Raw genomic sequence first — 12,539 nt, forward strand, 5'->3', positions numbered from 1 at the left:
TTACAAGGAGAGAACTGCGAGAAGTTAGCTGCCTCCTTGTGATAAACTAAAATAAATGAAGAAAGAATTGCATGATCAGTATTTAATCCAACATGCAATTCGGTCTTTATTTCTATTCATTGATTCCTCTTTTGGACAAATGGACAAATAGCCTAAATACGGACGAAAACGCGTTTGTAAAAAAGCAAATGCCCAAGTCTAATGAAGACTACGAACAGGCAAATAAGCACACACAGTATCCCTAATTGTGATACAGTATGAATGCCATGGTTATGTAGCAAATACAGTAGATGCTATATTTACTTGCTGCATTAATAAAAACTCAAACACGTAAGGATGATAAAGTGGATCAGGGATGTGGTATCTTGACATTAGAGTTTACTTTTTCTGCTACAAAAGTAAGACTTTTAAGCATACTGTAACCAAATGTTACTAAATAACGTACATATGGAGTGGCAATGCTTTTCTGCAGTCTTCTGTTTACCCAAATAAAATTGGCAACGTATTCACCCACTGCAATAAGCAAATAGAGCATTACTGGAATTGCATGAATGGGGGTTATCAAAACCATCTCAGAATTTGTAGACCGTTAAAAACAAAAAAAATATATTGTATTGGGTGTATTGCGGGTTGATGCTTGTTAGTGACACCTTAGAGAGCAAGGTCCTAATGTTCCTCAGTCTCAGAAATACTTTGAAAACATTAACCACAAGCCCAAAGTATAATAACCAGCACAATTATTATAATGAACACCATGAAAGTCATGCAAAGATGATCAAGTGACAAAAGAAAAGCAACATATATTCCTTGTGGCAATGTGTGAAACAGCAGGTTAAGGAAATTAAAAATTAAAAATGTAACTTCAGATTAACAAGCCCCGAAGATCACTTCTTCTCTACCCACTATACCAGTTTAACCTTGTCTTGTGTAACGATCGTTGGGCAGGTGGCAAATAAATGTATTAATAAACATGGAAAAGGTAAACTTAAGAATAATTTTTTATATTTCTAAGAGGTTATTTAGAGACAATTCATCGAAATGAACAAATTTTATTAGTATTTCAGCTCCCTCGAAAAAAGAATGAACGATTTCTTGGAAAACTAATTTGTTGACCAAAGTCGTCGCGGGTCATGTATTCACTGATACTTGAAGCATGGTTTATATCATAAAGGACCTGTTATGGTCTTTTATTGATATAGAATAAACTGCAGTATGAATTGAAAAAAGATGAAAACCAAATGCACTCTGCAGAGCAAAAAAGCTTTGTTCAATGATTGCCCTTTTTCCCATCATCTGGCTATGGCTAATCATATCTCAAAGAAACTTCAAAGCAGAGAAAAAGTGGTTCTTGTAATCTACAGCTGTGGCTTAACCCCTAATAGTACTCATATGCCGGGAACACGGTAAAGATCTGCATTGTAAATTTCTACGAAGTAGTGAAACAGTTAGGGTCATTATATCAGCAACACATTTGTACACATTATGTACAGAGGCCCAAAGGAAACTATATGTGTGAGGGCTAATATGTAATGGATTATGCTGATTTCCTTAAATCATAAAAATTACCGGCGTTGTGGCAATAGCAGATTGATTGTGCTATGTTGACATTTAGGTAACATGGGGTATGCAGATGTGGGGATTATATTGTTGAGTTTGCCGATTGAAAACTTCTGAGATAGCCAAAGGTACATCTGTTAAGAACTTCATCTACCTTGATGCTAAAAATGTCTGCTGACTATATGGATATCAAACACACCTTAGTGGACCTTCTTAGAACCAAGAAAAGATAGTCTGAAGTCACTGTATCTCTCATGCCGAGGAACACCAAAGAACCAGAATCACATTTGAATCTGGGATAATTTTAGGGTATCACAGATGGAAAGGGAAATACAGATTGAGCTAAAAATAAATAAAACAGAATTTAAAGGGTATGAATGCAGTTTGCAGGGTTATATATCTTTATACCAATATAACTTCTATTAATATTATTATTTTTATTTTAAAGAGCGAAAACAATTCCACAGCGCTGTACAATAGGTGGACTAACAGAGAAGTATTGTATAGTTGGATGCACAGGAAGAGAGAGTGTTGATGGCCCTGTTCTAACGAGCTTACGATGAGCTGTAGTGTGCAAGGTGCGGGGAGTTCACCTTTAATGATGTCAATAGTAAATTATTTTTCCATAAATGTGTCAAACCTTATTTTAAACTTTTTCAATGAAAGTGAAATCACAATGATAGATCGCTTCTTCATGTTTTTATTTTTTGCTCATTTAAAAAAAAAATGTTTATCACATCAAATTCTCTTCTTACAATTGTTTTAAGAAAGCTAAAACTAGCAGAAAATGTGTCAACAACTCTACAAATTAGAAAGCAGCCTATATCTGTTGAGGCAAAGGCATTTTTCAACACAGCAGCCTCCGTGCAATATAAATTAACTTGGTAATAGGTGTGTGCTGACTGACTTTTATCGTTTTCAATGACAGGCTTCAAATGAAATGGCTCAGAAACCACTATTAAAACATCTACTTAGAGAATGTTTTGTTTAATATTTTAGTACTTATACCAATTGAAACATAGACAGGTCAACTCACAACCACTTCAAACAAACGAACTACACATGTTTTAATAATATAAACAATACATCTGCCTATGTTATATAGAGAGGTTATTTTTTATTCTACAATGTAAAATATTGTAAAAACGTCATTACGTCAAACAAACAGTATAATTTTTTTTGTTTTAAAAGATACGCTTTTCTTTAAGAATTCACCACTCTGCACCAATCGGTCTCTCTCCCTCTCCCTTAAGGATACCCCCTACCCCAAATAGCAATGCAACTTCAATTTATTGTATGTATAATACATTTAAAGAGCAAACATTTATAAACTCATCTTGATTTTATTTTACCTTATTGCCATAAACAAAACCTTTATATATTTATGGAGCACCTATGTTGGCATAATGGTTTTAAGTGCATAAAAAGCAAACCAAAAGAAAACAAACAAAAAACTAAAAAACAAAGTTGCAATACTCTGCTAACTACACTGAACAAAATTATAAAAACAACACTTTTGTTTTTGCCCCCATTTTTTATGAGCTGAACTCAAAGATCTAAGGCTTTTTCTATATACACAAAAGGCCTATTTCTCTTAAATATTTTTCACAAATCTGTCTAAATCTGTGTTAGTGAGCACTTCTCTTTTGCCGAGATAATCCATCCACCTCACAGGTGTAGCATATCAAGATGCTGATTAGACAGCATGATTATTGCACAGGTGTGCCTTAGGCTGGCCACAATTAAAGGCCACTCTAAAATGTGCAGTTTTAATGTATTGGGGGGGCCCGAGGGGTCAGAAAACCAGTTAGTATCTGGTGTGACCACCATTTGCCTCACGCAGTGCAACACATCTCCTTTGCATTGAGTTGACCGGGTTGTTGATTGTGACCTGTGGAATGTTGGTCCACTCCTCTTCAATGGCTGTGCGAAGTTGCTGGATATTGGCAGGACTTGGAACACGCTGTCGTATTCACACCTATCCAGAGCATCCCAAACATGCTCAATAGGTGACATGTCCAGTGAGTATGATGGCCATGCAAGAACTGGGATGCTTTCAGCTTGCAGGAATTGTGTACAGATCCTTGCAACATGGGGCCGTGCATTATCATGCTGCAACATAAGGTGATGGTCGTGAATGAATGGCACAACAATGTATCCCATGCAGATGAGCTTCCCTGAACGGTTTCTGACAGTTTGTGCAGAAATTCTTTGGTTATGTAAACCAATTGTTGCAGCAGCTGTCCGGGTGGCTGGTCTCAGACAATCCTGGAGGTGAAGATGCTGGATGTGGAGGTCCTGGGCTGGTGGGGTTACACATGGTCTGTGGTTGTGAGGCTAGTTGGATGTACTGCCAAATTCTCTTAAACTCGTTTGGAGACGGCTTATGGCAAAGAAATTAACATTCAATTCATGGGCAACAGCACTGGTAGACATCCTTGCAGTAAGCATGCCAATTGCATGCTCTCTCAAAACTTGCGACATCTGTGGCATTGTGCTGTGTGATAAAACTGCACATTTTAGAGTGGCCTTTTATTGTGGCCAGCCCAAAGCACACCTGTGCAATAATCATGCTGTTTAATCAGCATCTTGATATGTCACACGCATGAGGTGGATGGATTATCTCGGCAAAGAAGAACTGCTCTCTAACACAGATTTAGAGATTTGTGAACAATATTTGAGATAAATAGGCTTTATGTGTACATAGAAAAAGTCTTAGATGTTTTACTTCAGCTCATGAAAAATGGGGGCAAAATCAAAAGTGTTGCGTTTATAATTTTGTTCAGTGTACTAACCTAGTTGTGGTAGATAGGTCAAATGAAAACATTCATACTTATCAAGTCCTATTGCAGCAATTTTAATAAGACATTCTAAAATCAGGCGATCCAGGCAAGTTCTGATTGAGTTCTACAATACCTTCTCTGTATTAAGCACTTTGCCCTAGAATTGCTCCATTTGTGGCTTGCTACATATAACTCACTTTGTAACGTATAGATTATAATCAAAGTGAATGTGTGTATTCTGAAACCCCAGAGGCAATTTTTCTGCAAGCCTTGGTATCCTGAAGGGTATTGTCCATCATAGCAGTGGCCCTTTCTTCAGCACCAAGCAAGGTCAGAAAGCTGTTTTGTATGATACGTTACAACACGGTCAGCTAGCCAACAGCTACCACGTCTAAGCAGGGCAACGTCTGCCCTGTTACAAGATATGTAAGTGCTAGATAGGGAAAAGAGTAGGTAAACACCCCTATCCCACTATCCATTCAATAACAAAGCAAATCCACCTCTAGTGTTAAACATTGGATGTAATAGGAAGCATAGCATGTACTAGGAAACCCTTTGAAGTGCTGCTATCTCATGTATATATTTATCAAACAGTGATTTTGATTAATTAGCCCAGTACATTATCATGGGATTAGGAGAGATTTTCTCAGTGCAGAATGTTTTTTCCCAGTTTGATGAATCTCTGCACTATAGAGGTCAGATCACTGCTGTACTGCTACTAGTTTACACACTGCCCAAGGTGACACACATTATTCTATATCTATATATGCCAAATATGTCTAACCTTGGCATCAAGATGTTTGAGAATTACATCCCCCACTATGTTCAGCAAACCTAAAAGCTGTGTGATCCCAATTAGGACAGTATGTATGCCCTAGTGCTGCCCAAACAAAAAGACCTTCCATGAACTCCTACACTGCACTTCTCTAACACCAATCATTAAAGGGCTACTCCAAATTCCATGACCAGAACCCATTCGTTCATTACAGATCCTAAATACATGGATGGTGTCATCATGGGAAAACGTAATTATATCAGACAAAAAAACAAAAAACAAACGAAAGAACAGCGGGTCCAGAAATATTTGGACACTGACACAATTTTCATAATTTTGGCTCAGTACGCCACCACAATGGATTTGAAATGAAACAACAGAGATGCAATTGAAGTGCAGTCTTTCAGCTTTAATTCAAGAAATTAATTCAGAATTGAACCTATTTTCATGCACAGTGCACTTATTTCAGGCTCTCAAATGTAATTGGACAAATTAACACAATCTTAAATAAAATGTTAATTTTATTACTTTGTCGAGAATATTTTGCAGGTAATGACTGCTTGAAGTCTGGACATCACCAGATGCTAGGTTTCCTCATTTGTGATGCTTTGCCAGACCTTAACTGCAGCTGTCTTCAGTTGTTGTTTGTTCTTTAGCTAAGGTTTGTCTTCAGCATGTGAAATGCATGCTTGATCGGGTTGAGATCAGGTGATTGACTTGACCATTGCAGAATATTCTACTTTTTTTGCCTTACACAACCTGGGTTGGTTTCGCAGCATGCTTTGGGTCATTGTCCATCTGTAAAGTGAAGCACCATCCAATCAACTTCGGTGAATCTGAGCAGTTAATATATCCCTATACATTTCAGAATTGATCCGGCTGCTTCTGTCTTCTGTCACATCATCAATAAACACTGGTGACCCAGTGCCATTGGAAGCCATTCATGCCCATGCCATCACATTGCCCCCACTTTGTTTTACAGATGATATGGTATGCTTCGGTTCATGAGCCATTCCAAAACTTATCATACTTTTTTCTTCCCATCATTCTGATACAGGTTGATACTAGTTCCATCTGCCCAAAGAATGCTGTTCCAAAATATGTTGGCGCTTTATAAATGCAAGTAATAATAATAAAACTGGGCTGGCCATTTTAGATGTTTTTGGCATAGTCTATGTTGGCCTTTCTATTCTTGAGACTTGTAAATTGTTTGCACCTTGTGGTGAACTCTCTGTATTTGATCTTGTGAAGTCTTCTCTTTATGGTAGACTTGGATAATGATATGCCTACCTCTTGGAGAGTGTTCTTCACTTGGATGGATATTGCGAAGGGGTTTTTCTTTACCATTGAAAGGATCCTATGGTCGTCCACCACTTGTTGTCTTCTGTGGACCTCCAGACCTTTTTCTGTTGCAGAGCTCACCTGTGCGTTCTTTTTTCTTAGAATGTACCAAACTGTTGACTTGGCCACTCCTAATGTTTCTGCTATCCCTCTAATGCAGTGGTTCCCAGCCCAGTCCTCAAACACCACCTAAAAGTCCAGAATTTAGGGATTACCCAGTTGTGTTTTAGGTGTTTTTAGATAAAAAAAACAACAACAAAAAAACAACACTTTAGACACAACAGTGTAATCCCTAAATCCTGGGCTGGTAGGGGGTACTTGTGGACTGGGTTGGAAACCCCTGCTCCAGTGGCGTACTAATGGGGGGCAGTCCGCCCCGGGTGCCACTCACTAGGGGGGTGCCCGGGGCACACTGCAATGCCCCATCGCCGAGACCGGTCTGCAGCTCCGCAGAGCTGCAGACCATGGATCTCGCGTGCACTGCCCAATCAGAGCGTTGCCGCGGGTTACCACGGCAACGCTCTGATGGTCTCGCGAGATCCATGGTCTGCAGCTCTGTGGAGCTGCAGACCGGAAATGATGGCCCCACTGGACCACCAGGGATTTAAGGTAATTGTTTAGCCCCCCTGCATCACCCCCCTCCTCATCACATCACCCCCCCTCTACTCATCACCCCCCCTCTACTCATCACCCCCTCTATTCATCACCCCCTCTACTCATCAATCACCCCCCTCCCTCTCCTCATCACCCCCCTCCCTCTCCTCATCACCCCCTATCACAATTGCCCCATCTCTCTCACAATCACCCCCCCTCCCTCACACAATCACCCCCTCCCTCACACAATCACCCCCTCCTCTCACCCCCTCCCTGAGCTCCCTCTCACTTCACCCCCCACACCATCACCCCCCTCCCTCCCCTCATCACCTCCCTCCCTCCACTCATCACCCCCCCTCCCTATCACAATCACCCCCATCCCTCTCACAATCACCCCCTCTCACAATCACCCCCTCACACAATCACCCCCTCCTCTCACCCCCTCCCTGAGCTCCCTCTCACTTCACCCCCCACACCAACACCCCCTCCCTCCCCTCATCACCCCCTCCCTATCACAATCACCACCCCTCCCTATCACAATCACCCCTCCTCTCACCCCCCTGAGCTCCCTCTTACTTCACCCCCCCACACTTCACCCCTCCACACCATCACCCCCCTCCCTCCCCTCATCACCCCCCTCCCTATCACAATCACCCCCCCTCCCTATCACAATCACACTCCCTCCCTCTCACAATCACCCCCTCCCTCTAACAAACACCCCCCTCTCACAATCACCCCCCTCCCTCACACAATCACTCCCTCCTCTCACCCCCCTCCCTGAGCTCCCTCTCACTTCACCCCCCACACCATCACCCCGCTCCCTCCCCTCATCACCCCCCTCCCTATCACAATCACCCCCCTCCCTATCACAATCACCCTCCCTCTCACAATCACCCCCTTCCCTCACACAATCACCCCCTCCTCTCACCCCCTCCCTGAGCTCCCTCTCACTTCACCCCCTCACACCATCACACACCCCCCATCACCCCCTCTCCCCTCATCACCCCCCTCCCCCTCACAATCACTCCCTCCCTCTCACAATCACCCCCTCCCTCTAGCAATCACCCCCTCCCTCTAACAATCACCCCTCCCTCTCATCCTCACCCCCCGATCACCCTCTCCCTCTCCCTCTCCCTCACACTTATACATGTGTGTCTTTGGATCTGTATGTGTGTTGGTATATGTGTATCTGTATGTGTCAGTGTGTGTCTGTGTATCTGTTTGTGTGTCTGTGTTTATATCAATGTGTCTGTATGTGTGTGTTTTTTATCTATATGTGTGTATCTGTGTCTATCTGTATGTGCCAGTGCTTGTCTGTGTATGACTGTTTCTATGTAACTGCATGTGTGTACCTATGTGTCTGTGTATGTGTGCCAGTGTGTGTATATGTATGTATGTATATGTGCATTCATCTCAGCATTTCGCCTACACTACACACAAATACAACCCTGCATCCAAATGTCAACACTACAAAAAAAAAAAACAACACCCGTACATTCACTCACACATACTCCATACAAAAACATGCTTACATTCAAACACACAAACAGTGCTTGTTCCTAAATACATAAAAATAAAAACACTGATCAGTGCTAAAGACATTTAAAAAAATTTGCGGGTGTTTTTTTTTTTTAATTTATAGGGGGGGTGCCAAATATAGGATCCGCCTCGGGTGCCAAATGCTCCAGGTACGCCCCTGCTCTGCTCTAAAATATTTTTTTGCAGCCTAAGGATGATCCATTTCACTTGCTTGAGAGATCTTTTGACATGTTGTGGGTTCACAGCAATAGATTCCAAATGCAAATGCCACACCTGGAATCAACTCCTTTTCAATACCCTTTACCTGCTTAATTGATGAAAAAATAATGAAGGACTAGCCTACACCTGTGCATGAAACAGCCTATTAGTCAATTGTCCAATTACTTTTGGTTCCTTAAAAAAGAGAGGGCTATATATTAAAGAGTTGTAATTCATAAACTCTTCCTCCAATTTAGATGTGAATACCCTCAAATTACAGCCGCCCAGAGACTGCATTTTAAGCCTGTATTCATTATTTAAAGGACCACTATAATCACCTAAATTACTTAAGCTAAATAAAGCAGTTTTAGTGTATAGATCATTCCCCTGCAATTTCACTGCTCAATTCACTGTCATTTAGGAGTTAAATCACTTTGTTTCTGTTTATGCAGCCCTAGCCACACCTCCCCTGGCTATGATTGACAGAGCCTGCATGAAAAAAACAACTGGTTTCACTTTCAAACAGATGTAATTTACCTTAAATAATTGTATCTCAATCTCTAAATTGAACTTTAATCACATACAGGAGGCTCTTGCAGGGTCTATCAAGCTATTAACATAGCAGGAGATAAGAAAATCTTAATTAAACAGAACTTGCAATAAAGAAAGCCTAAATAGGGCTCTCTTTACAGGAAGTGTTTATGGAAGGCTGTGCAAGTCACATGCAGGGAGGTGTGACTAGGGTTCTTAAACAAAGGGATTTAACTCCTAAATGGCAGAGGATTGAGCAGTGAGGCTGCAGGGGCATGTTCTATACGCCAAAACTGCTTCATTAAGCTAAAGTTGTTCAGGTGACTATAGTGTCCCTTTAACTGTAACTTGAATTTATTTTGGTAAACAGACAAAATAACAAAACCTGTGTCAGTGTCCAAATATTTCTGGACCTAACTCTATGGCATTATTTTACTAGATGATATGATTATTTTAAGTGGTTTGCATACAGTTATTGTATATATATATATATTGTTGTGTAAAATTTTACTCACGTCACTATTATTAAAAACAAAACTATTTAAATGTAATGTATTTGAATACAATGGTCTCTATTGTTTTGTATAGATCAATAACATTGGAATATCAGACTTTGCATATAGCACGCACACACTTAAAGATTTAAATTAAACTTTGTGAAACTTAAAACATGGGAAATTAGAACAAACACTTCAAATTAGTTAATGTAAAATGTGTCCTGAAGAACTACCTCATAATGAACATTCTAGTGCACTTGTCCTTCTCTCCATCTGCCCATCCATCTCTAATAATATCCATGCAGTTATGGATAACAACATAATGATAATATACGACTTTTAAAATAACAAATAAACAAAATAAATCAACAAAATATTAATGGAAATTATTACTTTCACTAATAGGCTGTTGTAATAATGGGAAAGGAATTAATGATTTTTTGGGGGTAAAACTGTACCTGCAGCTGTACCAGTCTGGGTAACCAATGTGTAAATGTATTGTCAGAAAACAAAAATCATGTAATAAAAAATTATTCCAAATGTATTTACTTTTACAGTTTATTATGTTAACCCTTTGCCTGACATAGGGGCTTTGAATGCGCTGCGTTCCAATATGTTGAAGGCCCCCTTCGGCAGTGCAAGGATTGAAACAAATTACAGGAAGGCTCTAGTCCTTCTCTCCATGGTTAAATTAGATTTTTGTTTGTTACCACTTGCCAGCATAAATTCTAACCTTTGACACTTGTAGTGATCTTTCCATCCCCGGAAGGTTCATCAAAAGGACACTAGCCTCCCTTCACTTCCTCTGTGCAGATATTAGCATGTGTGAGTACATGTCTGGGCTATTGATGTGTTGAAAGCCTCTTCTATTCACGGTATTTAAGAAAATATCTTGTTTATCATAGCAATGTAACAATTATAGCAATGATAAAGGCAATAAAATAAATATCAAATATATGTAAAAATATTGTTTTTTAGAAAAAAAGATATTGATAAAAATAAGAAAATTCTCAATAAATTTAACAATAGAGAAGTATTGTGATTTATTTGTTAGAAATATGTACAATACTGAAGAGCAATAATTTGCGACAAAATTTAGCCTTTTCTTGTGTCTCAGTGAACTGTTATTTTCTACCACTCTGTTTTAAAAGATACCTGTCATTAAAACATAAATATTATTTAATTTTAAATAGTATCTTAATACTGGTGTCTGCTAACTACCGGTGTCTATTTATGTTAATTATCATATTTACTGGGGGCGGAGCCTGCTATCACACGGCACCAGACGCCATTTCCATTCACTCCCGACTAAATAATCTAATCCAAGGAAATCTGCAAAACTGACACCCATCCAGCCCTACCACCCACACAGCCAGGACCAGCAAGGCAAGAGGCACCGATAGATGCCGTTTTTCAACCCCACAAGCTCCCCAAGCAGAAACGCAAAACCGGGGCCTACCTCACGCCAGCGATCCGGGACCTAGGGGAACTCCTGTTCCCGGCCACGAACTGAGAGGGAAGGGCATCCACCACCTCCCTCACCTACAGAAACACCGGCTCACTTACCGGCAATGGGACGCAGATCCCAAAAACCAGCGGCTGACGGCAGGGATATAGGCGTGCTGCTGCAACGCCCGGTGCCGCCGCGCCCCGCTCCCATGCCCGCGGGTGACGAGCAGGAACTAGACCACACTCCCCACCCAGAGCAGGGGGGACCTGAGACCCCCCAGGCCACGAAGACATTGCTGATACAGCAGCCTGACTACCCTGACGACGCAGCACCAGCCACTAAGGGAGATTTCAAACTCCATAGGCGTTTAGCAGCTGACACTGCCCTCCTCAAGACAGAGGTACAAATGGTCACAGACCGGGTAACAGCCGCAGAACAAGATGTGGGGAGGTTAAAACACACCTGACAACATTGGATGAACAGGTACAAACTATACAACACCACCAAAAACTTATGGCACTCAAAATGGCGACCATAGAGGACAGACAAAGGCGAACACACATCAAAATTAGAGGAATCCCAAATACAATCACAGCAGAAGAACTGCCTCATTACGTAAGGCGCCTCCTGGCCAGCATACTCCCCCACGCAGCTGCAAAGAAAATCGCCATAGACGGAATCTACCGGCTCCCGACTTACACTCACCTGAAATCACTGGCAGCACGAGATGTCATCTTAAGATGCATCACAGTTCAGGACAAGCTCCATATCATGGCAGCGCTTAAAGACCGAACGCCACTACCCTTCGAAGACACAGAGGTGACCTTCTACCAGGACTTATCTAGGGCCACACTACTGTGGCGCAAGTCATACAGACCAGCAGCAACACAGCTATGCGCTGCAGGTATAGCCTACAGGTGGGGAGCAGGGGGCTCCATGGAAGTTACCCACGCAGGGACAACACACGTCCTCACATCGCCTGAGGAAGCCTCCAAATATTTGAAAACCCTAGACTTGCCGAACCAGACCCCGAAACGCCAAGGAGAACACATAGAACACATGACCGCCTCTCCTAACACCCCGGGAACGAGTGGACTAAGGGTACAGGGCCCATGAATACTAACCGGTCGGCAAAACCCAAGATTTGATTAAGACGGACTGATATCCCACACCGTCCTTATCCCAACGAAGGAGAAAGCCTCCAACATTACACTAATGTTTCATGTTTATTATGCTTTTTACTATAATTTGTTTTTCTTTTCCTTTTGATTTGA

The sequence above is a fragment of the Pelobates fuscus genome, chromosome 8 (assembly GCF_036172605.1).
Source record: "Pelobates fuscus isolate aPelFus1 chromosome 8, aPelFus1.pri, whole genome shotgun sequence".
NCBI lineage: Eukaryota > Metazoa > Chordata > Amphibia > Anura > Pelobatidae > Pelobates > Pelobates fuscus.